The following is a 26020-nucleotide window of genomic DNA, read 5'->3' on the forward strand; positions in this document are numbered from 1 at the left end:
ATCGCTCATAGGACCATTAAGGCACGGTATATTCTTCAAATTAATCTTAAAACTTTATTACTGATTAATTGATAAAGCTGATTAATTTAATAACATCCAAACAACACATTCAACGTTTTAAAATGATGGACTTCTGCCAGTAGAGTTGACTTTCTTCCAATCAATGTCATTCTTTATGTAGGCCTGTTTCACAAAACCATGCAAATGTTATATGATGAACCGAGGTATGCGATTTGTGAAAACAAACTCGGCAAATAAAGGATTTGGGCATTAGAAACAGATTGATTTAATTATTACGGAAAGGCATAGGAGACAATAAGAATATTATAAAGCTCTATTATGAATATTTTTACATTTCAGGACATAGGCTACATAAATGGTACATTTCAACATGTGTTTTCCAATGGCCATTAAGATCCTTTTAGACTGAGGGATTTTTGGCTAGATGTGATTTTGCCTAATGTATATAATATAAAATATTCCCTAGATAATAAGCTAATTGTAACCAGTCTAGCTGACTTGAGTTGACATAATCTACCTATCAAAAGGGCTCTTGGTTGATCCTTATTTATCTGTTGATACAGGTTTGGGGCTGTGAGGTATTTTCTGGTTTAGAAAGTTTTGGCACTTGAAGATGAGCAGCTTCCTGAGATAAGAGGATCTTAAAAGCTTATGGGGTGAAATAAATTCTGAAAAACGCGTGTGTGTGTGAGTGTGAGTACATGTGTGTGCTTGATGAATCTTATCAACAAAATAGCAGATAGGGGTCCAAGACCAGTGTACTGTACCTTAGATTCACTGGCTTGCATGGTCAGTACTATGGAGTAACGCTGTAAAAAGACTGGTCAAGTATTGTGTGAAGGAAGAGTTTCTCTTTTTCAGTTCAGGAACTTAATCTTGCACCTAAAGAAAGCTTAGACCTGACACAGCCATACGGTAATCGTCACCCCTGGACTGAAGAAGTACGATTTTATCAGCAGTGGTGTCTTTCCCAGGTGATTTTGTCTTTTCTGAATATTTGAGATCAAAGCAGTTCTTCACAATGAGAAATCTAGGTTCAGATCTCAACAACTAGCCAAAAGCATTAAGGTAGGACAAACTGCCATTTTGCCACACTGTGTTGAGCTGTAACAAAGGTCATTTCCTGGGAATTTTTTATTGTAGTATTTTCCATTTAGCTTAAAAATCGAAACAAGACCTTATTTTCTGCGATCAGTTGTTGTAAAGCTAACAACTGGATTGTACTTCCTGTGGAACAACTTGTTAGAATGCTGCTCGGGCAGGATATTGCATGGGATGACGCAGTCTCAGCAGGGTTCTCCCAATCCACTTGCATGTATTTGTAGAAGTTCCAGAGTGCACAAGAATTCCATTCCAACGTCCCAATAAGGAAGCGAAAATTCTCTCAGTGTCTGATAGCAATTTGAAAAAAATATTCACTCTCCATTATGCTAGAAAAGTTTTTCTCCATGAACTTGGCAGGGTGGATGTTGGACCATGGCACCAAATCCCGGGTCCTACAGCGCACTGAGGTTTCTTTATCTGCCGGGGGGGGGGGGGGGGGGTTGATTTGCCCTCAAACAACATGGAACAAAGACACTGCAGCCCTAACATACTAGCAAAGGCACGAATCAGGAATAGTTGACCGTCTAAGATGGCATTTGCCGACTTATGAGTTGGGGGGGGGGGTGGGGAGGAGCATCTTTTGTCAGATTTTGATGAAGCGCATTTTTCTGCATGGAATCACAGCCACCAGGACGTGACAGCTAAAGAAAGCGATGGCAGACAGGTGATCGGAGCAGGTCACTTCATTAAGGGACGGTGACGTCCAGTCTGCTTTATTTAATCTTTGGAAAGAAAGGTGCCTTTCCAGATCATTAATCAAGGACTCCCTCTCTCCCTTTCTACACTGAAATCTGCCCCTGTTTTCATAAAGAGACTGCCTGTCATCTTAAGAAATGCGTAAATATGCTCAAACGGTTGCTAGAGTACAACCTTATAAGACAGGGACATGAAAGTCAATTAATTATGAGTCAATTTCACACGCATTATTTTATTACTGTTATTTTCCACACTATTCAACAGTAATAGAATTTAGGGGTAAATACAGATAATTGTTCATTATTAAATAATTCTTTCATGGTTGCTGCTCTATGACAGTGATGACATGTTCATTCGAGCCAAACAAATCCCTGTGTTTATGTTTTCTATTCATAGTTGCTTCTTGACCTGTAATGAAATCATGTTTGTGCATTCAATTACTTTGTGTGGGGTTTGCCGTAATTGTTCACGGTTGCAGGACAATCCCCCCCCCCCCCCCACCTCATTATTTATACATTTCATACTGGCACCTTGATCACAGTAATACAATGTAATGTCAGGCTACCTTCCTGTAACTCATTGTTCTGACCAACCTATAAGAAAGTAAGTTTTAACCTTTGCCTTTTGCTGGTGTTTAGTGGGAAATCATGACACAAAAAGGGACACACCCCCCCCATGTAATGTTAAAATAATTGCTTTTGTTATACTGATGATGTCAGCTGTGTCACGACCCAGTCACGTTGACAGACAGATGCCTGAAAGTCCAGCATCCCTAGGTGTAACTCCTTCTCCTCTTCCTCTTTTTCATCCTCATTATCTTCATCATCATCATCTTCATACTCTTGCTGAGGGTCACACCTCCCATCCTGGGGAATCCCTACATGTTCCTTTGCCAACTGTGACATTTTCATGTATTTGGTGGCTCTCTGAATGGAATTAAAAAAGCACTGAACTGCTCTAGCTATTATGGAAAACAGACATTTTTTTCCATTAGGATTTTAAGCTATAGCTATCAAATATAAGAGCATTAACCATTAAAGAAAATAAAGTAAAAATAAACCTGACAGCTGATACTGGTACCTGTTAAAAGCCATAAATTACAGACTAATTGCATTAATGAATGTCACTGACTGCTTTAATATATACCCAAGGACATTTCAGTATGTCGTCTCATCTGATAACCACAACTCAAAAATGTATTTCCAGCTACATTAATGCATTAATTCGCGGGTGGGGGGCAGGCATGATGACCTGGGAGGGGGTGCTCAGTGTCAGGAGGGAGTCCTGCTTCTGCTAGGATTCCCCACCGTCCCTTGTTAGCTGTATAATGTCTAAATTGCTGTGTTTTGTTTAGTTTCATCCCCAGGAGTCGAGGCAGCAGCTGCCTAAGTGGCCCCTTGGCTGCTCTCTCTTTGAGTTTGTGTTGAATCCTTTCCCCCCCAGAACCCGCTATTTCCGAAAATGTAGCCCCCCCGCAAAAAGCCCCCTGTGATTCCGGCAGCCTTTGTGAAAGCCTGTGGCTTAGATGTCTAGCAGAAGAACAAAACTACCGAACTCTTCAGCTCTGTTCACAGTCCCCCCAAAGACACAAAATCAAACATCTCAAATGATGAAAAGACATTTCATCTTGCACTTTTGATCGATGCACTTGCTTCATCTCCCCTGAAGTCCAGTACTGTAGCTTCTGTTTATCAGCAAACGTCACGACCTGCTATGTCCTCCGTCTAGATGGGGCTGTAAAATCGGACAGAACACACCTGCCCCTCCAACCCCCTCTTCTAAACATTACCATCAGTCAAATGAATCTACAGCCACGACTCTACACCAATAAACCGATAATGGCCAAGTTACCACAGAGACTGCTGGAGTGTTTTGTAGTGAGGATCAGATATGCATTGTGTGGTGGGAACATTTCTCTATAAGGCCCCCCCCACAAACACACACACACTACCACCTGTTTCTGGAAAGAGAAACACAGAAATGCCATGTGTGTGTGCACATGTATATATGTAAAAAAAAAATATATATATATATACAGTATATATGTATGTATGAATATGTATCACCCTGACTTGGTAGTTAGATTATTAGTTAGACAATGGATGGATGAATCTATCAGTTTACAAAGAATATGAACATATTTGTTGGTATTTGTCCCTGTATCTATCAGCTATATTTTTCTTAAAATGCAAAAGAATAGTCTAAATGAAGCCCTCATTGGCACTAAGGGAGAGACTACATGAGCTGATCCGGGGTCAGATTCCTCCCACAGGAGACGCTGGGAACCGTGACGCAAGGTCAGAGACGCACAGCGTATAATAAAGAGGGAGACAGCCGCCACCTTTCCTCTGACGGCGGGATCGGAGCCATCACCTGGCGTGTTGACAAATAGCTCTGCCGTGGGGGGGTTAGCACTCGGCAGCGAGATGTAATTTCCCACCCCTGTCCAGCGGAGCCCCTGCATGCCCCCCTTCCCGTGAGTGACAGGCCTCCACAAGCTGTGTCGCTGAACCGGACGGCGCCGACTCCGCCCGCGGCAGCAAGCACCGGCCTGGGAAGGAGCCGCGTGTAAAAGAAATTCTCCTCGCTGACCAAAAAATGGGATCGCACGCTGCGCAAAGTGTTACCGTCAAAATGGGTTCTGGGGGCACGGTGGCCGGCGGGAACACCTCTGAGGCACGTCTGCGCGTGCATATCTGCCTGTGCACGTCTGCGCGGGCATATCTGCCTGTGCACGTCTGCGCGTGCATATCTGCCTGTGCACGTCTGCGTCAATTCGCAGACTGTCATACAGTATGTATCATCTGAGATGCTGTACAAAGCGATATATAGTCCATATATACTCAAAAATACAGTTGTATAGTCTAAGTGGAATTGAGTCAAATAGCCAGCTAATAGTTATTTTTCTCCCTTTGAATTTCTTTAATTCTAATACTCACATATTCCTCATATATTGCTGGAGGTCCCATGTGACTGACCTGTGACACTGACAACAAAGCCAGAAACATTTAGGAGACACAGATATGTTGTGTCATAATCCTCATGATTTGTCTGTTTTTTTTCCATGAATGCAAACAATGAATGTTCTTTGTCTGTAACTTCCCTCTGTGTGACCTCATGGTGCCTGTCTAATATTCCAGCATTACATGGAAAGAATATATACATTCTTCTATATAGGTTATAGATCATATATAACAATATTGTTTATATGATATTGGAGAATTAAAATCCATGCGTAGATGCTCACAGGATTATAGTTCAATGTAAAATTACACATTTGTGATACAACTTTGCAATATATAAATTTTTTTCTGTGTATCTCATTTTGTAATTGCATGTTTAAAATGAAAATCAAATTACAGTCAATAGAGCATTGCAGTGAAATCTCTGGATTCTGAGTCCAGGTAGCATGCAGATCTGTTTCTCCCCGTCCACTGAGCTCATTATTAAATACCCCATTTAGAAAAGTCCTTCGGTGATCCGTTAATGCTGTTCACATTACAGAATGTCGCCTATAATTTTATGCATCCATCGCAGTATCTAACACCATGTAAACTGATATTGGGCACAATTTATTAGACACCATAAAACAAAAAAGGATTGTATTCATCTTTTTGCCATGAAGTACATATATAATATTTCTAATACATTTACATTCGTTCGAGAAGATAAACCAGCTGCTGTTCACCGAAGCCCCTTTAAGTTCACTGACCGAAGCTTAAACTGCAGTACATGGTAACATCAAGCACATTTTAGTTGGAGGGAAGGTGATGTGGACTAAGCATGCTGGTGTTAGAGCAGAATGTGTGTAAAGGCTGCTCTGTATGACTGGAATGGCGGTTGCAGGTGAGGAGCCCAGCGGTCGTGGTCCTGCATGGCCCGTAAAAACGGCCTGGGCCGGTCCGGGCTCCCTGGGGCGGAACGCCTGGCCCGTCAGGCCACCCAGGGCAGTATCGCCTTTCGTCATCAGAGCCCGACGACAGATCGTGACTCGACCTGACAAGGCCTGGGGGAGGAGCCTGTCCCCGCTGTCATCGGACGGTGTCAGAAGAGCCCTGGGGCTGCTGACAGGCTCCAATGTCCCTCTGCGGGGCCTGGGGGGGGCACCCTCATGGGCGCCAGGGTCTCTCGTCACCATGGCAATACAATCACCCAAAAAGTGTGGCATGCATATACACTCTCACTCTCTCTCTCTCTCTCACACACACACACACACACACACACACAGACCTATATTCATATCTTTGTGGGTAATCATTCATTTCTATGGGCAATGACGACCTTAACCCCTACCCAGCCCTAACCATAACCATAAGTAACCAAACAAAATGCAAGTGTTTTGGCATTTTTAATTTTTTGATAATAGTCACAGATTTTTATATTGAATTTCCCCTTGCGGGGATTGAAAAAATGGTCCCCACAATGTCAAAATAACAGGTTTTTACCTGAAACACACACACACAGACACACACGCATGTTGTGTTCAGCTGTCTTTATGGGGACTCTCCATCCATAATGGCAAGCTCTCAGAATTAAGATACAGATGCAGTGGTTACAGTGGATGCAGTGGTTACAGTGGATGCAGTGGTTACAGTGGATGCAGTGGTTACAGTGGATGCAGTGGATACAGTGGATACAGTTAATGCAGTGGTTACAGTGGATGCTCTCACATGCTCCCAAACGAACTTGCCACTTAAACACATGCACACGCAGTACTGCTGATCCGTCAGTCATGAGCTCAGCCCCACAATATTTGCATGATTCTGAACCTCCCCAAATTTTTGGACGTTTTGCACATTTGCTGCTGCTACTGTATGTCTGCACATCTATACCCAGTGTATGACACTATTTATTTGCATATGGGGGCCTGGTTCTAATCAGTGCTTTTTAACTTTAATGTACTCGGATCTATTTTATTCAATGTATTTTTTAACTACCCACTTTATGTTGCCTGTTGTCTGTGAATTTGTGCGCCAACACTGGCAAAACAAATTCCTAGTAGACCTGGCCAATAAATCCAATTCTCATTCTGATTCTTTTAACGGATTGCTATCCCGCAGTGTCTTCTACAATCAAGGGAGGAGTTACTCCAAGCTCTGAAAAGGACTTCCTGGAAAGGCCAGCAGGGCCAGGGGTTTTGTCATAGTCGCAGGTGAAGGGGTATCCTGTGCTAGAGAGGTGCTTTATGTTGTCCCTCCTTTGAGCAGTGATGAGCCAGAATTCTGCCCCTCAAGGTACATCACTCATTCTCCGGCAGGTGTTTGGTCTCCTGGCTCCTGGTGTGTGTTTTCACCTGCAAGACCGAGGGGGGGGGGGGGATGCAAGTTATGGGCAAAATCAGATGATGAGTCGTCATGTTCACTCCTGCGTGCTGCACTCACTTTGTGAATTAAAGTCCCACAGCGTCTGTAGCGCTCAGTGCCTTAGTAGAACATTCCAGATCAGCAAAACCGGAGGCATTCTGCCCTCTGCGATGCAATACAAGGTAATTATTTTCCCGCTGTGTCGGCAAACAGAAAGATTATTCTGCTAATGGCGATACCAGCGAGGTTATTTTTATATGATATGTGTGAAAAATACGCATGTCCCACATGGAGCATTTTAGCACAAGTTTACACAGCATTTAAAAATAAAACTAAAAAAAAGCCCCAGTTCGAGCTTAGGAAGGAATGAAGGGGAAAAAATCTAGTTTTTCTAGTCTTAGATTTTAATTAAACTTCCCGGACCGTTGATCAGAGGCCAGAACAGTGATCCATAATTTGATCTTCTGTCGTATGCTAATAATCAACTGAGTTAATGCTTTCTTTGGTTATTTTTTAAATTGTTGTAAATAACTTTCGGACAAAGGGATGCATTTAGTTTTAGTAAACATCTTATTAGGATGATCTCATCATTCTACTCTTTAATATGTTTTCTTTATTTGTTTCTTTTTGTTAAACCATCAGCATCAGCAGATCTATTGTTCCCGAGCAAATCAGAGTCGGGTCTTTGATGTAAGACTGAGAGATTTAAAGACAGCTGTAGTTTTTCGCGGCATAATTTAATTCACGCTCAGCTTCTGCCAGCTCCTTTTTATAAGCACACCAGGTCTAATCTTCTTACAGATTTCATCTGATTTATTTGCTACCGTCTTTCTTTAGCTGCCCAGATGTTCACAGACATTTCAGCAGCAGGAAGGTATAAAGAAAACATTCACAAAATCGATCTCCATCCAGGAAAAACTGACAAAAAAACACTTTCTGTTTTTATTAGGCTACCACCCCTCTTTTCAGTTAAATCGCGGATATTGGCAAACACGTTAAGGGGTTATTATAATGAACAAATGCTTTATCTAATAAAGTGGTACATGTAGTAATTGAGTATGATTTATCCTTATTAGTTATATTCCTTAGATAATGTATTACGTAACATGATACATACGGTCTCACAGATACACACTCTGACATCACATACACACTCTGACATCGATGGACGTAGGCCTATTTACTGCTGCATCATATTGGTTTACTGTCCTGCTCAGCTTCTACAAAACACATAATTTGACAAACTTATGGTGCTAAAACTTCTGGCTTAATTAAACCGAAATTCGGCTTACTACAGGTAGCTGTAACTTTAGTTGCAGCGAAAGAGAGAGAGAGAGACACACACACTGAAAGCGGTACTATAAATACTTTCGATTCGATTATTCGATTATTTTGTTTTCCTAAACCTTACAGCTGTTATTCCATTTGAAAAAATGGTGGTGGTGAGCAAGGGTGCAGTTTTGGTTTAACACCAGTAGATACTCCCACAATAATCTTGGGGACAGGTCCCTTCCGAACACAACCAAATCTATGTCTTTGGTGGTGAGCAGATATCGCTCAAATGCTGTAGTGGAAGAATGACTATTGTTAGTGTTATTTCTACCCCATGGAATATGTCCAAGTGCTGGTACTAATGACTAATAATGACAGGATTTTTAGGGTATTAATGATATCATTATATATAAAAATTATACTAACATATATTTGTTGACATCCCTACAGCAAGTTCTTGGAACATTGATGGACTGATGGTTGGATGGATTATATAGCTGCTGGCCGGCCCCCTGTTTGTTACAATTCAGTGATATATGGGTCTTGGAGCGGAGGCTGCAGTGAGGTCATGCTATGGTAGAGCTGCGGTGGCTTGCAATCCTTCCATGGAACACAAGAGGGCAGTGTTACCCCAACTTTGAGCGATAACATTTTTGTATGGTTGGCCATGCCATCAGAATCCGTCATCCACATTATTTTACCAGGTCACAAAACCAATGCATTTACAAAAGAGTTGTACGTAATATTTTCGGATGATACTTATTTATTGAATATGACTGGAGGCTAAAAAATTATTTATGTCAGGCAGCAATCACAAGCTTCCATATATATAAATAAAATAACAAGTGCAAGCTTACAATGAAGTGGTTTCAGACAGCTGGGGCTCAACAGGAAGTCTTCTCTAGGGACCATAAAATCAGAAAATCTATGGAAACAGGTGATTTAATGGAAATGCAGAGGTGGCCAAAGAGCTGTAACTCTATCCTCTTTTTCGTATCACTCTTTGCCCCTGCGACAGTTTTGCTAATGGCACGTTTTGTTTAACATGGTCTGTAATTTTTCATGCTAAAATTGCGTGGCATTAAATACACCTGGAGTGAAACGTAACTTTCTGAATGTGACACGGCCCTGCTGCCTACAGTGACATATAACCCCTGGCAGCGGGTGGAGACTGTGGAAGTGGGTTGGGGAAAATAACACAAAGGGGACCTGGGCCTGAAGCACAAAGGGGTTACGACCTGATTTGGAGTGAGCGGTATGTACAGCACCTCGCAAGGATGGTGTAAAAGGCACGCCCAATGATGTCATAATAAATGTGTGTGCGTGTATATGTGTGTGTGTGTGTATATATATATATATGTATATATAGATTCTTTTTGTTATGTGTTATGAGGCATTGAAATGTAAGTGCTTGTATTTATCATGTACTATGTGAAGTTCTGGAATGCTTGGATAAACCTTCCGTTTGTATTTAGGGGCAGTCAAAGATACCCAGGATTCATTGCTCCTGCAGCTCTTCACCGTAGGACATGCCAGTCTCTGCCATACCATGAAAGACAAATGTCACGAGGGAGACACAATTTGACTTTTAAATGCTGAAAAATGTCTAGGGGAGCACGTGAATCATAACAAAGCACTCTGTCATTTTACCCTATTTATATTTCCTTATCTCAGATGGCTTCAAGTGAGGTGCAGCCAAATGGAGACAATAGAAAAATGTTCATCAAAGGCCTCAAATTATAGGACAGCATCATCTTCTTAAATGCCTTTATAGATGTAGCTATATTTTCATTTCATGTCTGATTGACTATCCAAGGCTAAAGACAACACAACCTTTACGTTTGAGAAGCCCTTCATTTAGGTGATGTGCAGGCAAAATAATCAAGTAAGATGCATTTGTATATGGGTTTAATGGCCCTTTGATCTGACAGTGAGAGGCCTCCATCAGCCCAAGAGCTGCCTTGGTGATCTCTGTCTCTGTCTCTGTCTCTGTCTCTGTTTCTGTCTCTGTTTCTGTTTCTGTCTCTGTCTCTGTCTCTGTCTCTGTCTCTGTCTCTGTTTCTGTCTCTGTCTCTGTTTCTGTTTCTGTTTCTCTCTCTGTCTCTGTCTCTGTCTGTTTCTGTCTCTGTCTCTGTTTCTGTCTCTGTCTCTGTTTCTGTCTCTGTCTCTGTTTCTGTCTCTGTCTCTGTTTCTGTTTCTGTTTCTCTCTCTGTCTCTGTCTCTGTTTCTGTCTCTGTCTCTGTTTCTGTCTCTGTCTCTGTCCATCAGCTCATTGCTGTTCTGGTACCTCATGCTCTTTTCTCTGCTACATGATTTGGGTAATTACCCGTGATAGTTTGTTTCATTATTTTTTTTTTATTTCTCTGTAGCTGGGCTAATCAGGTCATAATACATCACAGCTAAGCTGACCAGTGTCACACGAGGTGCAAAGTTCTTTCTGGCCATCTTCTTGCAACGTGTGGGAATGCAAGTATGGTTCTAGCAGTATACCTGTGATTTCCTGGCAGGAATGTTTGCTCACGAATAGAGACATTTAGGTACAAACAAAGGGATAAAAACAGCCATTCTTATGTGTAGATGTATACTGGTTCATTGATTAGCTATTTATGTGGCACAATATTAATTATCAAAAATAAAGCCATTTAATGGCTGCCCATGGGTTATCTAAGAAGCTCAAATTTAATTACACTGTGTCATTCAATTAGCTGACTGTTACACCAGCTTCCATTGAAACACCTAAAGTTAACTAACCTTCTAAGAACAATGAAGCTTATATACATTTCACAATCAAGACTTACAGTATGAACAAACAAAACAGTAATTAATAAAATGCAGCTTTATTTGTTAGGGCCATTGTGATCAAATCTATCTATCGATCATGTGACCTGATGCCTACACAATCAAATATGATAAAAATGTATATATAGATTTTTTTTTACACTTTTTAAAATTCTTTTCCCAGCCAGTTTTAAATAGGTAATTATTTGGTATAAAAGGATCAATACAAATATCAATATTATGGTGAAGTTTATTAATTGTAACAAAGATTTATTCTGTAGGTGACAGAAAGACTGTGAGTCTTAATTGTTTTAAGTCAAGGGTCAGAGGGCAGGTCACATATATACATCTTTGGTAAGAGTGTGAGAGTCTTACGGACGGCATTGCGATTTGTGCTTGACTGAAAGCATCATGCGCCATTAAAACTCACCACCTGCGGAATCCACATCCATTTCTGCGCTCAGAATTGCTGGAATGCAAGTCGCAGTTGCAGCTTGAAGAGAACAGTTTATGTTATTTGGGTAACATGGATGGAGTTGGGGGGGGGGGGGGGGGGGGCACAGCGGGAGACAGTGACCCTCCCCATTCTCCAGAGTCAAAACTGCAATTCATTAGCAAGACCATTTTGGCTTGTTGCACTATTGGATTATGTGTGCATCACATACATGCATTGTATAGTATTTTATAGTATAGTATAGTATAGTATAGTATAGTATACTATAGTATTGCGTGTTTTGTGTATGCTGCTATAGCTCTTTTGGCATTTCCTTTGGGATCAATACTACTACTACTGTACTTAAAACATAAGGTGAGCAGGATGTAGTTTTTTGTCCATCTAAGTGCAAACATCAAACTCTGCCTACGGTGTGTAATAAAAAATAAGATAGAAACATGGAATAGCGTCAAATGCCTGAGAACTGCTTTAATGATACACCAAGGATGTTATCTTGGTTATGTTGGTTAGTCAGGGAATTGAGGTAGAGGGAACTACCCATCCATCCATCCGTCAATCCATCCATCCATCCATCCATCCATCTATAGATGGAATCAGTCCACTACATAAATGTATTGCAGATCAGCTAGTCAGCTTTCCTTTTCATAGTTTTATATGTGCCACTCATTCAGTTACCTAGTAAATCTTTTATGTCGGCGGCCTGTGGTCAGAAGGTCACCGGTTCAAATCCCAGCAGAGTGATTTCAGCATTAAGGCTTTGAGCAAAGGGCATTAATCTGACCCTGCTGTCCATTGCTTTAGATAAGAGCGTTTGCTGAATAATTGTATTAAAGTAAGTACTTAGAACCAAGTTTCAAAGCTAGGAAGGGCCTTGACAAATTAACGTTCAGTACAGAGATAATATCTGTACACAGTGTCGTATCCAGAAGTGGCACTGAAAATTGCTCAGGAGACCTTGGTGGTCAGCTGACTACCTGCAGCATGTAACACAAAGGTGGCCAGCAGGGGAACCAGTGATTTCCTGTCATCTCAACACCATCTCTTTTCCTTTCTCTTTACGAACCCAGGTTATGAACAGGTGCCTTTAATACTCTGGAAATTCTGTTTTCCAGTATGAATGAAAATTGAGAAAATGGTCCTGGACACTGATTGATTGATTGATTGATTGATTGATTGATTGGTTTTCTTGTTAATATTTTAAATCATTACAGTTGTTCAAAGGTCTGTAATATTTACAGTATATATCATGAAAATTTTACTAAAGTTTATTCACATTATGTAAACATGATAACAGCAACAGCAACAAGGATAATAATGATGATATTGTAAAAATAACAATAATGATAAAATATCTCTATTATTATTATTGTTATATTAATATTGATATATCTCTGCAGATGTTAGCAGACAGAAAGCAGTTTATCATACTGCATTAGAGCTTATTGAGTTATAAACAAAGTGTGCTGTGACTGGAGAGGACAGCGAGAGTTTCGTGTGTCTGACCAGCCATCGGAAAGGAAAGGGGTTGGAGCCGGGGGACAGCGTCCGCACTGAAGCTGCTAGATCAGACAGCTGTGATGATGGGCGGGAGCCAGGAACGCGCCCCCCACCCTCGCGGGAATTCCCAGCAGCCGCTTCTAGGGTGTCCAGGCGACGGCCAGGGTGTCGCTCAGGATTCCTGAGCACCTTCTGTAACAGGATCAGTTTGGCGGGGGGGAGGCCTACGCCTGGAGCCCCCCCCCCCACTGCTCTGCGCTCAGGAGATGCATAGGAAGGTGCCGGTCAGCTTTAGCGTCCCAGAGGGCTGCGCAGCTCAGCTTCAGAGGGCGTCACTGTCCTGTGCGCTGCACTGCAGCACAAATACCACTAAAACATTAGGCTGCAATGGATTGTCAGTCTTGTCTATATAATCATAATAATACAATGGATTGTCAGTCTTGTCTATATAATCATAATAATACAATGGATTGTCAGTCTTGTCTATATAATCATAATAATACAATGGATTGTCAGTCTTGTCTATATAATCATAATAATACAATGGATTGTCAGTCTTGTCTATATAATCATAATAATACAATGTCTATATAATCATAATACAATGGATTGTCAGTCTTGTGTATATAATCATAATAATACAATGGATGATCAGTCTTGTCTATATAATTAAAATAATTATATCATTTTTAATATTAGCTAACTTTATATATAACCTATATTGCATAATATAAATAATCTTTAGAACATATATATATATATACATATATATATATATACATATATATAATATTTAATTTTTGACCTAATATCTGTACTTATAATCTTATTACAAGTGTACAATTTACATAACTATATATTTATATGATTTTGACATTTGGTTCTAAACATCTCTTATGGTTTTGAAATAAAAACGGCAGCATTTGAAGACTGGATGCAAAGGATTTAATAACATGGTGCAGTATTCTGTCTTACTGTGAAAAATGTGTGGCTTATATGCCATTAGTATTATTGTTAAACCACAGCTTGACAAGTCACACAATGGGATGCATTATATCCTCCAAGGCTGACTTAGTAATTCAAATTTAATCACATATATGCATTTCTGATGATCTCATTAGGGAATTAAATAAAACACTTACATACAAGATGTTGAAATTCTCAAGGGAAGTGGTTCAGTGAACTGTATGAAGGTGGTTCTTCTGTGTTTTTATTATTTAAGCTGTTCTCTGCATAAAACGCATTGTAATATTTTCCATAAATTAATAAAACAGGATTTATACATTTCTGGTGACCCACCTTGTGTGGTAGCTACACAACTATAGGCTCAAGTTCATTTATCGCAGCCAGTTCTCAATGCATTTTCATCCTACACATCTGACTGATTGGCTGAGTGCCACGTTTTACAGATTTTTAAGTGTTTAAAAGTCCTACTGCATGTACGGAAAAAGCTTTGCCTTCAAAAGAAATATTAACAAAGCAAAAAATATGGTGAAAGTGAAGTAGAGGAGACTGAACGAGAAGATAAAATTCCTAACTGGTTTACTGATCCGTTGTACTTTGTTTGATTGATTTGCAATTAATTCTGGTTTGTGGTGCTAAGAGGATCGAGCTTGGCGCCAACCTTCAGAACCCCCGACACCTTATACTCGCAGAGAGAACGGCCGGCGTGGAACGTCAATAATCGGCTGACGGTGCTCCTGGAATTATACACGTTCTCTCTCGCCCCCTCTTTGCTGTAGTTCCATGCTGGAGCCATGAGACAAAAATATCAGTTGATGGTTGCAGCCATCAACCAGAAGAACAGGAGAGATTTATTGACAGTATGTTCCGGATGGAAAGCAGGGATTGCTTTTCCTAATTCCTTTTTCCTCCTTCCTGTCTTTGTTCGGGGTTGATGGACAAGTAGAGTGCACACCTGTGTGTTTTGTATGAAGTCTTTAATCTACAGTGAGTATGGGGCCTGCATATGTGCTTTTTTTCAGTCAAAGCCTGCATTTCTGGGCAGGAAGAAAAAAACCGCACACGTGTCTTTGTGCAGCATCTTTCATCTTGAGCGACTTAGAACGCCAGAGTGAGGTTCTGGGTACTCAGTGCCCAGCCCGGCGTCTCCTCAAGGGCCAGCACACGGACGATAACGGAGAAAGCCCAGGACATCCAGTAGAGAAGCTGATGGAGGAGATGGGCGTACCATTTGCTGTAGGGCGCATTCAGCAAGGTTCAACCCGGTTGTTTTGCCTTTTCCGGCCGGGTCTTTAATGTTCACGGGGTTGCTAGAGCAACAGCTGTCTCCATCAGGGACAGCCCATGGCTGCCCTTATCGACAAAGGGAGAGAAGGAAGTGGTTTTAACTAGGGAGAGAGAAACCATTAGTGGGATTCGAAGAGAGATGCAGTGCGGTGTGGAATGTCAGCAAGCGGCCAAGGAACATAGGGGGCAGTATTGAGGGCATGGGCTATGTGTCAGTCTGGGGACACGGTAAATGGGATTGGCGATCTGGTAAATTCCCAGTTGAACTGACAATCTATGGTAGAATTCTGAAGAATTATAAATAGTGCAAAAGGTTTTTGTTGTAATTTGCCACAGATTATTGACTTAAAATACAAAAATGTGTTGTGTGTTTGTTTTACAGGCTGATGCAGAGAAATTCATAATCACTCATGTCTTCCTGCAGTTTATTTTCCTTCAGGAGTCCAATTAGCCAAATGATTTCATACCATCCAGTTGTTTTCAGTCAGCCTTCTAGGTGTCCCTCACCACTGACACGGGACCTTTCACCCCTGCGACTCTCAAGATCACTGCTGTGACCCATATGAAAATATTTAAGCTTGTCTTTGGATTTTGGCTGCTGTTTCTATTTATGGAATTTGGGCAGGAGAGGGGTGGCACAGATGGAAACAGATGTGGGTTTAGCTGAAGGTGTGAATCAGATACAATTGCCTGTATGCTGCAGAAAGAAAAGGATTCTGATGTGGACAGAACTTCCTCTATTTTCAGTAGATTGATGTGCTGTTTTGGAGGTTTTTCCGTAAATGGGTGCAAAACGCAGATCGCGCCTTTTGTTCCTGTCAGATCTGACACCGTCGAAAGAAAAAAAAAAGCCGTTGTCCAGAAAACTGTGATGCCTATTGACACACGGAGCCTTATCTTCTGCTTCTCTGCAGCCAAAGGAGTATTAAAATACACGCACAATGAAATATTTATGGCGGGATGAGAATTGATCAACTCCTTTTGCAGTAAATGCTTAGCTGCCATTCAGCGCAGCCTTTGGCAATGCGTACTGCTTTCTTTCTTGTGATATATACACACACACATATATATGAAACGCATGTTTTGTAAAAAGAGCAATACAACTATTTATTATTGCATATATCAGCTAGACTTGTACTCCACAGAATCTGCACTCTTGCATAGTGTATTTGTCCTCTTCTGTATGCAGGTAGTTTTTGGTATAATTTTAACGTGCATTGTTACTGTCTTTCTCTGGTTCAAATGTCAACTGCAATCACTACAGTGGAAGGAGCAGGCAGGAAAGAGACTCACATAAACAAATAACAAATACCCCCTCTTTCCATTAGAAAATTATTCTTGCAATTTGCTGGAAATTTGTGGCCTGCCAATCCATTTGGTCTTTTTTTTCCCTCCCAACTCGAAAACAGCACTAATTATGCAAAAAGGCAAATATTTTAAGCTTTACTGGAACTCTGCATTTGAGCAAAAAAAAAAAGAAATCCTGCATGCAGACCAAGATAAAAGCAGAAATACATTTTTTTTTCCACCCGGTGTTGTGTACCCTCTGATGAAGTGCCTCATTGAGTTGAGATCTCATTAATTACTTGATTTACTCGCAAAAGTAGATGTTGGAGGTAAAATGAGAGCCTTGCCTAATACCATGATGCACCATCTTAAGGCACAAGATCTTTTTAATGTATTCGCTGCAGCAGCGGCTGAAAGGGTGGAAGAGGAAGCTGAATGGATCCATTAATTTAATTGAAACGGGCCCCGACAAGAGATAAAACATCTCCTGCCTGCATCTCTTCAGGCTACGTCGGCTTTATAGTAAACAGCCGACGATCCGCGAAACCGGAGAAATAAATAAATAAATGGACAAACAAATAAATAAATAAGGGTGGCAGATACGCTCTGCGGGAAACTTCAAGGCCAGAGAGCATGACACGGGCCAGAGAGAAAGGAGTCTGAAGAGGCTGGTCTTTTTTCATGTGGAGGGCTGCGTGAGCATCCGAGCCGTGCTCCATTCATCGCGCCGCTGCCTCGCAACCTCCATGACGGTAATTTGGCTTCTGGCTCGCTGGCTACAAAGGCAGCTCCCGCGTTTCATGTTGCCGATCTCCAAAAGGACATTGTGATGTACCTTCCGCGCCTGTTTTTCTACAAGAGAAGTACATTATACATGTAAGTATATAAAAACAAAAATAGGTGATATGAACTGCAGGCAGATCTCTGTGAGAAGAAAAACAAAATAGCAGACAAAGCTCTAATGAGGTGGATGACGCTGGGAATGCTGGGAATGCTGGGAATGCTGGGAATGCCATTTTATGGAAAGTAAGGCCGGACTGAGCTGTGAACCGTGTGGAACTGTGGGGAAACGAAGACCCCTGTCAATGGAGACTCAGAATTCACGTCAACGGGGATCAAAAACACCTATCAGTGGGGACTCAAAAACGGTATCAATGTGGATTCAACGACCCCATCAGAGACGTCTCAAACCATGTCAATGTGGCCTCAAAGACCCCGTCAGAGGCGTCTCAAACCATGTCAATGTGGATTCAAAGACCCCATCAGAGGCGTGTCAAACCATGTCAATGTGGATTGAAAGACCCCATCAGAGACGTCTCAAACCATGTCAATGTGGATTCAAAGACCCCATCAGAGACGTCTCAAACCATGTCAATGTGGATTCAAAGACCCCATCAGAGACGTCTCAAACCATGTCAATGTGGATTGAAAGACCCCATCAGAGACGTCTCAAACCATGTCAATGTGGATTCAAAGACCCCGTCAGAGACGTCTCAAACCATGTCAATGTGGATTCAAAGACCCCATCAGAGACGTCTCAAACCATGTCAATGTGGATTGAAAGACCCCATCAGAGACGTCTCAAACCATGTCAATGTGGATTCAAAGACCCCGTCAGAGACGTCTCAAACCATGTCAACGTGGATTCAAAGACCCCGTCAGAGGCGTCTCAAACCATGTCAATGTGGTCTCAAACACCCCATCAGAGGCGTCTCAAACCATGTCAATGTGGATTCAAAGACCCCATCAGAGGCGTCTCAAACCATGTCAATGTGGATTCAAAGACCCCATCAGAGACGTCTCAAACCATGTCAATGTGGATTCAAAGACCCCATCAGAGACGTCTCAAACCATGTCAATGGGGTCTCAAAGACCCCATCAGAGACGTCTCAAACCATGCCAATGGGGTCTCAAAGACCCCATCAGAGACGTCTCAAACCATGTCAATGTGGATTCAAAGACCCCATCAGAGACGTCTCAAACCATGTCAATGTGGATTCAAAGACCCCATCAGAGACGTCTCAAACCATGTCAATGTGGATTCAAAGACCCCATCAGAGACGTCTCAAGCCATGTCAATGTGGATTCAAAGACCCCATCAGAGACGTCTCAAGCCATGTCAATGTGGTCTCAAAGACCCCATCAGAGACGTCTCAAACCATGTCAATGTGGATTCAAAGACCCCATCAGAGACGTCTCAAACCATGTCAATGTGGATTCAAAGACCCCATCAGAGACGTCTCAAACCATGTCAATGTGGATTCAAAGACCCCATCAGAGACGTCTCAAGCCATGTCAATGTGGATTCAAAGACCCCATCAGAGACGTCTCAAGCCATGTCAATGTGGTCTCAAAGACCCCATCAGAGACGTCTCAAACCATGTCAATGTGGATTCAAAGACCCCATCAGAGACGTCTCAAACCATGTCAATGTGGATTCAAAGACCCCATCAGAGACGTCTCAAACCATGTCAATGTGGATTCAAAGACCCCAGTTCTTTCCAGTCAATCGGTCAAACTGGTTTTCAAATAGAAAATAATCAAACATTTTGTACATCCACACATTTCACAGGTTAAAGTGTTTGACAAATTAACACATAAAAACACAGAACAACATTTTTTAATTCACTTACATTTGCTTTTTGTAGACTGTCTGTAGCCATGTAGCCTTCAGTGACCCTCCATATACCATAATCTGTCGCATTTGTGCTGTGCACATGCCCAGCTGCATAACGGCTGTGACTCATTACTCCCAAGTCTCGGTAATCAAATTAGCGAGTTTGGTACATTTGGTTACTTGGCAATTCTCTTGAGACTCATTAGACCTATAGGAGATATTTATGATATAAATTAATAATGTATTATTATTTTTTGGCATATAAAACACAGAAGGTGAATCCAGTCAAGTTCAGTGTTGAACAAATACGAGCATCTGACCCTGAATGTGCCGTTTAGCAGAGACCCAGGCAGTAACGGCACTGTCTTGGAAACCTGTGCAAAGAACAAGAGTATTCTGTGGGGGGGGGGGGGGGGTCACAGTGAACAGAAGGACTTTTGTTCTCTGTCTCTGGTTTGTACATCTTCAGGTCCTCAATGGATAAACGCTAACTGTGAGGTCCGCCTCACTCCCTGCATCGCCTGGCTCTGTGGTAACTTCCAAATAAAAATAAAATGCTATAAAATGCTATAGTACCTGATGACTCTGTGCTCCTCTGATACTCCCTGCATCATTAACTGGCTCACAGTGCTTGCTGTTAAGTCCCGTTTTGCTACCAGTAACATGTAGCCCTGTGTCTCTCCTCTCAGGTAAAGGACCGCTGGTTCCTTCTCCAACCAAATCCCACACAGAGCTCCGCCGCTGCTGTGTAATGTGTGAGCCCTTCCCTGATACGACCTCACTCCTGCTGCTCACCCTCGGGCGGAACTGCGGAAGCCTGGTCCACACGGTCCTGCGAAGACACAAACAGACGAGAAAGCATCTGATAAAAATATTTAATCTACTCTAACCGCTAAATGACAAAATGCAGATATGGATTTTAGCCAGAAAGACTCTTTAAAAATAAGACGTAAAAATCAATAATTCTTTGTACTGGGGCTGCGATACAAAGAAATGACTTTGGTTGCAAAGAGTAATGTGTCTGCTTTGATCTTGAACCTGCCCTCGTGGCTTCGCCCGGCTCCTCTTCCGGCCTCTTGCTCTGTCTACTGGTTCCCTCCATACTTACAAACATTATTTCAAACCTCTGTTTGATAGGTTTGCAGTATGTAGTATATCTATGTACTGCTCTGGAAACAAGAGGAAGAATATTATACATTGAAAAGAGTCAAACACATCATTGTTTTTTATAAAGATAGGACAGTGTTATAGAGACAAGCTGTGCTGCTGTAAATGCAGCTATGATGGACACATGCATGTTAAAAATAAACCAAAATAATGCACTGTTTATCTCACTTGATCACACAGATTATCAGCCTGAGAGCAACTTCCAAACAGCATAATAACCGTGAATCAATAATGGAGGAAAAAAGTTCAATTTTAGCATTGCTCACTTATGTCAGCCAACCTTCCATTCCGGGCAATGGGATCTGTGGTCCATGCAGAGATGGAGGGGCTTTGTGTGGGTTTAGGGCAGACATTAAGCAGTTGGGATATCCACACTATGTGATCCGCATCTTTCACTGTGAACGAGCAGGAAGTCGGGCTCTGCCAACATCACACCCTCACGGCGTATTGTGACCCACTCTCTCCAGAAGTTTCTCTCTATTGCCCCCCACGACCCAGTAGGATAAGCGGTTTAGAAAATGGATGGAATTATTCATTAATCTAATAAATTGCATCATAGAAACCATGTGGTGTATCAAAATAATGGATGGCCATCTTGTACTGTTGCATTTGATATTTATATTATATTAGACAGAGCAGTGCCCATAGGCTCCGGACCCCGCGCGACCCAGTAGGATAAGTGGTTTGGAAAATGGATGGATGGATGAATAGACAGAGCAGTAAAGAGTGTACACTGGTCCATCTATGTGTAATCCATCCATCCATCCATCCATTTTCCAAACCGCTTATCCTATTGGGTCGCGGGGGGTCCGGAGCCTATCCCGGAAGCAATGGGCACGAGGCTGGGAACAACCCAGGATGGGGGGCCAGCCCATCGCAGGGCACACTCACACACCATTCACTCACACATGCACACCTATGGGCAATTTAGCAACTCCAATTAGCCTCAGCATGTCTTTGGACTGTGGAGGGAAACCAGAGTACCCGGAGGAAACCCCACGACGACATGGGGAGAACATGCAAACTCCACACACATGTGACCCAGGCGGAGACTTGAACCCGGGTCCCAGAGGTGTGAGGCAACAGTGCTAATCACTGCATCACCATGCCGCCCCCTATGTGTAATCAAATTGGTTTAATTGGTGTAATTAAACTGATTCACCCAAGGTCAGTGCAATCTGTTTTGACAGTATGTATACCAGAAAGACCCACCTGTATAGAGCATAAACCAGTTTGCCAGTATACTGTAGGAACTGGTCCATGTGCAGAATAAACACAATTCTTCATAGCAGTTCAGGCAGGTGAAGCAGCAAAGTCTGCTGGGATTCCTGTCCATTGACGCTGCATTTTCTGAATCTGCTGCTCAGTTCCATTAGACAGGTTGCTGCAATAGCCCTCTGTGCCTGGATTTGCTTCACAATACTCTGATTTCAACATAACGAATTACAGTCTATCCTCCTGTGACCCAGGGGAAAAACAAGTTTTTCAATTTTATTTAAAATATTGATTTGACAGGAATAGGAAGTTGGCAAGGTCACCCCCCCCCCCCCATGTGATATCATCTTAAAGAGCCAACTGTCCTCTTTAAGGGATAACAAGACTAAATTGAGTGGTATTTATAGTAGGAGAGATGTGAGCAAAAACATAATGTCCTCTACGGAGGACAAAACTGAATTTCTGGCTCTTGGGAAGGTAGATTAGGCACAAGGTGAAGCTCAGAAAATCACATCCTGATGTTGACGTGCACCGTCTCTACTGGGATTTTTTGATTGGACATAACTGTGTTTATAAGCCTTTATATTTTATTTCTTACATTAATTAATGTCACACCTTATTTAGCTTGACTATTAGCTTTGCTAATAAAGTCAACAGTAAAGCAGGCAGTAACAATTTCAATAAACGTAATGAAGTTTTCATTCATCAGCTTCAACTTCCATTTGCACGTCTTTCCCAAACGAAGCGTGTCTTCAGGAAACCTCCTCCGCCCAGATGGCCGTTTGAAAAGAAGCCGCAGCAAATCCAATTAATTAAGTGCAAAGTTGGAACAAAAACCAACCACTGAGAAAAACAATTTTAATTCACTGTCTTGCTCTTTTCTCAGAAGCATGGAATTGATCTCATGGGGAAAGAAGAAAAGCTTTTGTTCTGTTGCATGTTTGTTGTACAAAGAAAGTGCTGAGTTTGACTCTTGTGACTTAGAAGCAGTGGAAGAGTCATACGGGAGACTGACGTATTTAATCACTATGATTGGACGAGGAGATAGAGTGTGATTAAGGCCAGCTGGCCAATCAGTTAAGACCTTGAACTTGCACCATTCTCCGCTTTCCGTAACGCCGATGGTGGCTGTTTTATTTTACGTCGCCCTCTTCACGGCGACTTGAGTGATTCTCCTCAGAGATAAATATGTCTGGCTGACCCCGGGTTTAAACTCCTCGAATACGTTAAGTGCGGAATTTTCAGGATGCCGGTTCATCGGACGCAGAGTATATCAGTTAAAACGTCACTCTGCCGTAATGGAGGGAGACAAGCGTCGTACATTCACGGCGACCCCCCCCCCCCCAGCCTGCCCACTAGCTGTGACGTGGGGGCAGGGGGTGGTACTTCAGTGGAGGCAGCGGGTTGGGTCACGTGCCATCATTTCAAAGCCTCGCCAGGCCTCCCCCTTATTAGTCTTAAACAAACGAGGAATTACTCTCATTGATTAAAGCGCAGATTGAATTAGCCACCGGAGGGCGCCGCGTCCCACCAAGGTCAAGTCTCCGACGCCATTGTTTAACGCTGCCTGACAGGTTCAATCTGCCATGCCCTGGAGGAGGGCTGCTAGCGTCGCCCGGCACACAAAGGCCACGTCGTCAACGGAGACCCCGATCGAAGAGCCGCGGTTTGTCAAGCCGCGACCTGGAGCCGGTCACCCAGCCTGGGGTCGCGTTGGCAGACAAAGTCGCCGCAGCAGGGGGAGCGGCTGCCTTGGACAATAATTACAAGTGTCCCACGGGCAGGACCATTGTTACTTTTAAAACTCCCCCAGAATCCATCTTGCCGACACGACCTAGTAGATGGGGGGGAGGCTTTCCCTTTCATCTCTGGCAAAAGCCACCTAGGGGAACAGGCTAAAGAAGCTTGATTGGGAATATTGACAGCGCCCTTGTAGGTAGGCTGTCAAGTGCAGGCTTCGGGTCCTGGGGGCGGCCCGTGTGGCTTTCGCCCATCCCGCTAATTTGTGTCGCCTAGGGTGGCGCGTGGGGCACTGATGAGCGCCGACGGCCAAATGAAGCGGAAAATCCTGTCAAAATGGGACTCCGTCGTTTTTCCGCCCCCGCGGCCCAACTGCCCGCATTGCCCTTCCTTGGATGAACTTCAAAGGAGTGTCGAGAAAACACTGGATGGTCATGTGATCTGCTAAATGTGGGTGTAACTGTCTCCCTGCTGTGAGGTTCATCCACGTTAAGAGGAGATGATGAAGAAAAAATGTTACAATGCACCTGATTTCATCCTCAATAATTACCATGGATTTAACGATTTATTTAGTTACATTTGGCACAGCGCAGGTGTAGCAGAACAATGTGGCAGAAGAATTCCGACCCTCACCACAGTGCTCTGGTTGGCAAATTACAAAATTGTGCTTGGCACATTTTCAAATTGATATTTTATTCGGAATATCATTGTAAAACTTGAAAACTGACACATATGTTGCACGCAATGTCAATAACACCCAAAACTGAAGTAAAGTGCATGTACTGACGTCAATCAGACCTATCAGCTTAGATCCTGGCCAAATGATTCTACCATCTCTGGGATGAAATCTCTGGGCTAGACCTGCTTCAAAAACAAGCGCTTATAAGAGAACTTTGATCTTATTGTACCACATTTTTTGGGATGGTTGAGACATGTAGACGTTGGGACTTTGAATGCTTTCCTGTGTTTGAGAAATACCCCACATACTTTTATGGGATACAGGGTCCTTACTAAAGGGGTGGAGCTCAGTAGCGTTTACAGAGCCATTGTTGCCGTTACAGTTTCCGGCCGGTTTACTGTGCCAATGCCGCATTTTTTGATGGCTGGTCCGACATAGGCGCTGCCTGGGTTCTGCAGTTCTTCCATATTTTTATGACTTGGGCCATGCACAGGAGTACACAGAAGCGTTTTCGTACCTTTATTCAGATCTGTGTTTTTAATCATTTTATACTTGCCGTCGTTTTATACTTGCTGTCGTTTTATACTTGCTGTCGTTTTATACTTGCTGTCGTTTTATATTTGCTGTCGCTGGCAATTTGCAGGCATAATAGTTTCACCAAATCAGCCTTTAGAATATGCTGAAATCACAGTGACCACTATTATTGCATGGAATTACACAGCCCATTAAAGTAATAATCTCACTTTATGAAATATGAATATCCATTCATCCATCCACACAGCTGTTAAGTGTTTATCCAGCACAGGGTTATGGTTAGGGTCGGGGGACCTTAACCCCTATTCAGCCCTAACCTTGACCACAAGCAGCCAAACAAAATGCAAGACCTTTGACATTTTTACTTTTTTGATTGCAGTCAGGTGGCATGATAAAGCAGCCGATATCACTGTTTCTTCACACCTCTGGAACCAGGGTTCGAATCTCCGCTAAGGCTCCATGTGTGATCTCCTATGTTGCCTCTGGGTACTCTGGTTTCCCCCTACGGTCCAACAACATGTCAAGGCTGATTACCCATAGGTGTGAATTGTGGTGTACGAGTGTGCCCTGTGATGGGTTGGTGCCCCATCCTGGGTTTTTCCCTGCCTTGTGCCCTGTGATGGGTTGGTGCCCCATCCTGGGTTGTTCCCTGCCTTGTGCCCTGTGATGGGTTGGTGCCCCATCCTGGGTTGTTCCCTGCCTTGTGCCCTGTGATGGGTTGGTGCCCCATCCTGGGTTGTTCCCTGCCTTGTGCCCTGTGATGGGTTGGTGCCCCATCCTGGGTTGTTCCCTGCCTTGTGCCCTGCGATGGGTTGGCACCCCTCACCTGGGTTGTTCCCTGCCTTGTGCCGCACCGCCTACAGCCCTGAATAGGATAAGCAGTTATATAAAATGGAGGGAAGATTTTTATAAAATTGAGTTTCCTCTTTTGGGGACTGGAAAAATGGTCCCCACAATGTCAGTATAACAGGTTTTTTATTTTTATCAAGTTGTGGAGACACTTGGTGCCTACAATGTAATCCACACACACACACACACACACACACACACACACACACACACACACACACTGCCATAATATGAGTTGTGTACTTCATGTGCAAAACCTTGTGGGTTGATGTCCTGCTGTTTGCACTGTACTCATATCACCTTTAAGCCCCAGAGTAAGGCCTCGAACACCCCTTCACCAGAAACGCTGGACACTGGACCCTCCAGTTTCACCATTAAATACTGTCTGTGTGTGTATCTCATGGAGAGCAAGATGTGGAATGTTAAAACTGCCCACTCTCCGTTGTGATACTATACTCCTACGTATAATAAGCACGAGTAACAATAGGTATCGAATAGTCCAGTTTTGGCTGTGGTTTATCTTTGCTGTGTCTACAGTGTGTGGATGTGCAAAGAAA

This window comes from Brienomyrus brachyistius, chromosome 2 (genome assembly GCF_023856365.1).
Source record: "Brienomyrus brachyistius isolate T26 chromosome 2, BBRACH_0.4, whole genome shotgun sequence".
NCBI lineage: Eukaryota > Metazoa > Chordata > Actinopteri > Osteoglossiformes > Mormyridae > Brienomyrus > Brienomyrus brachyistius.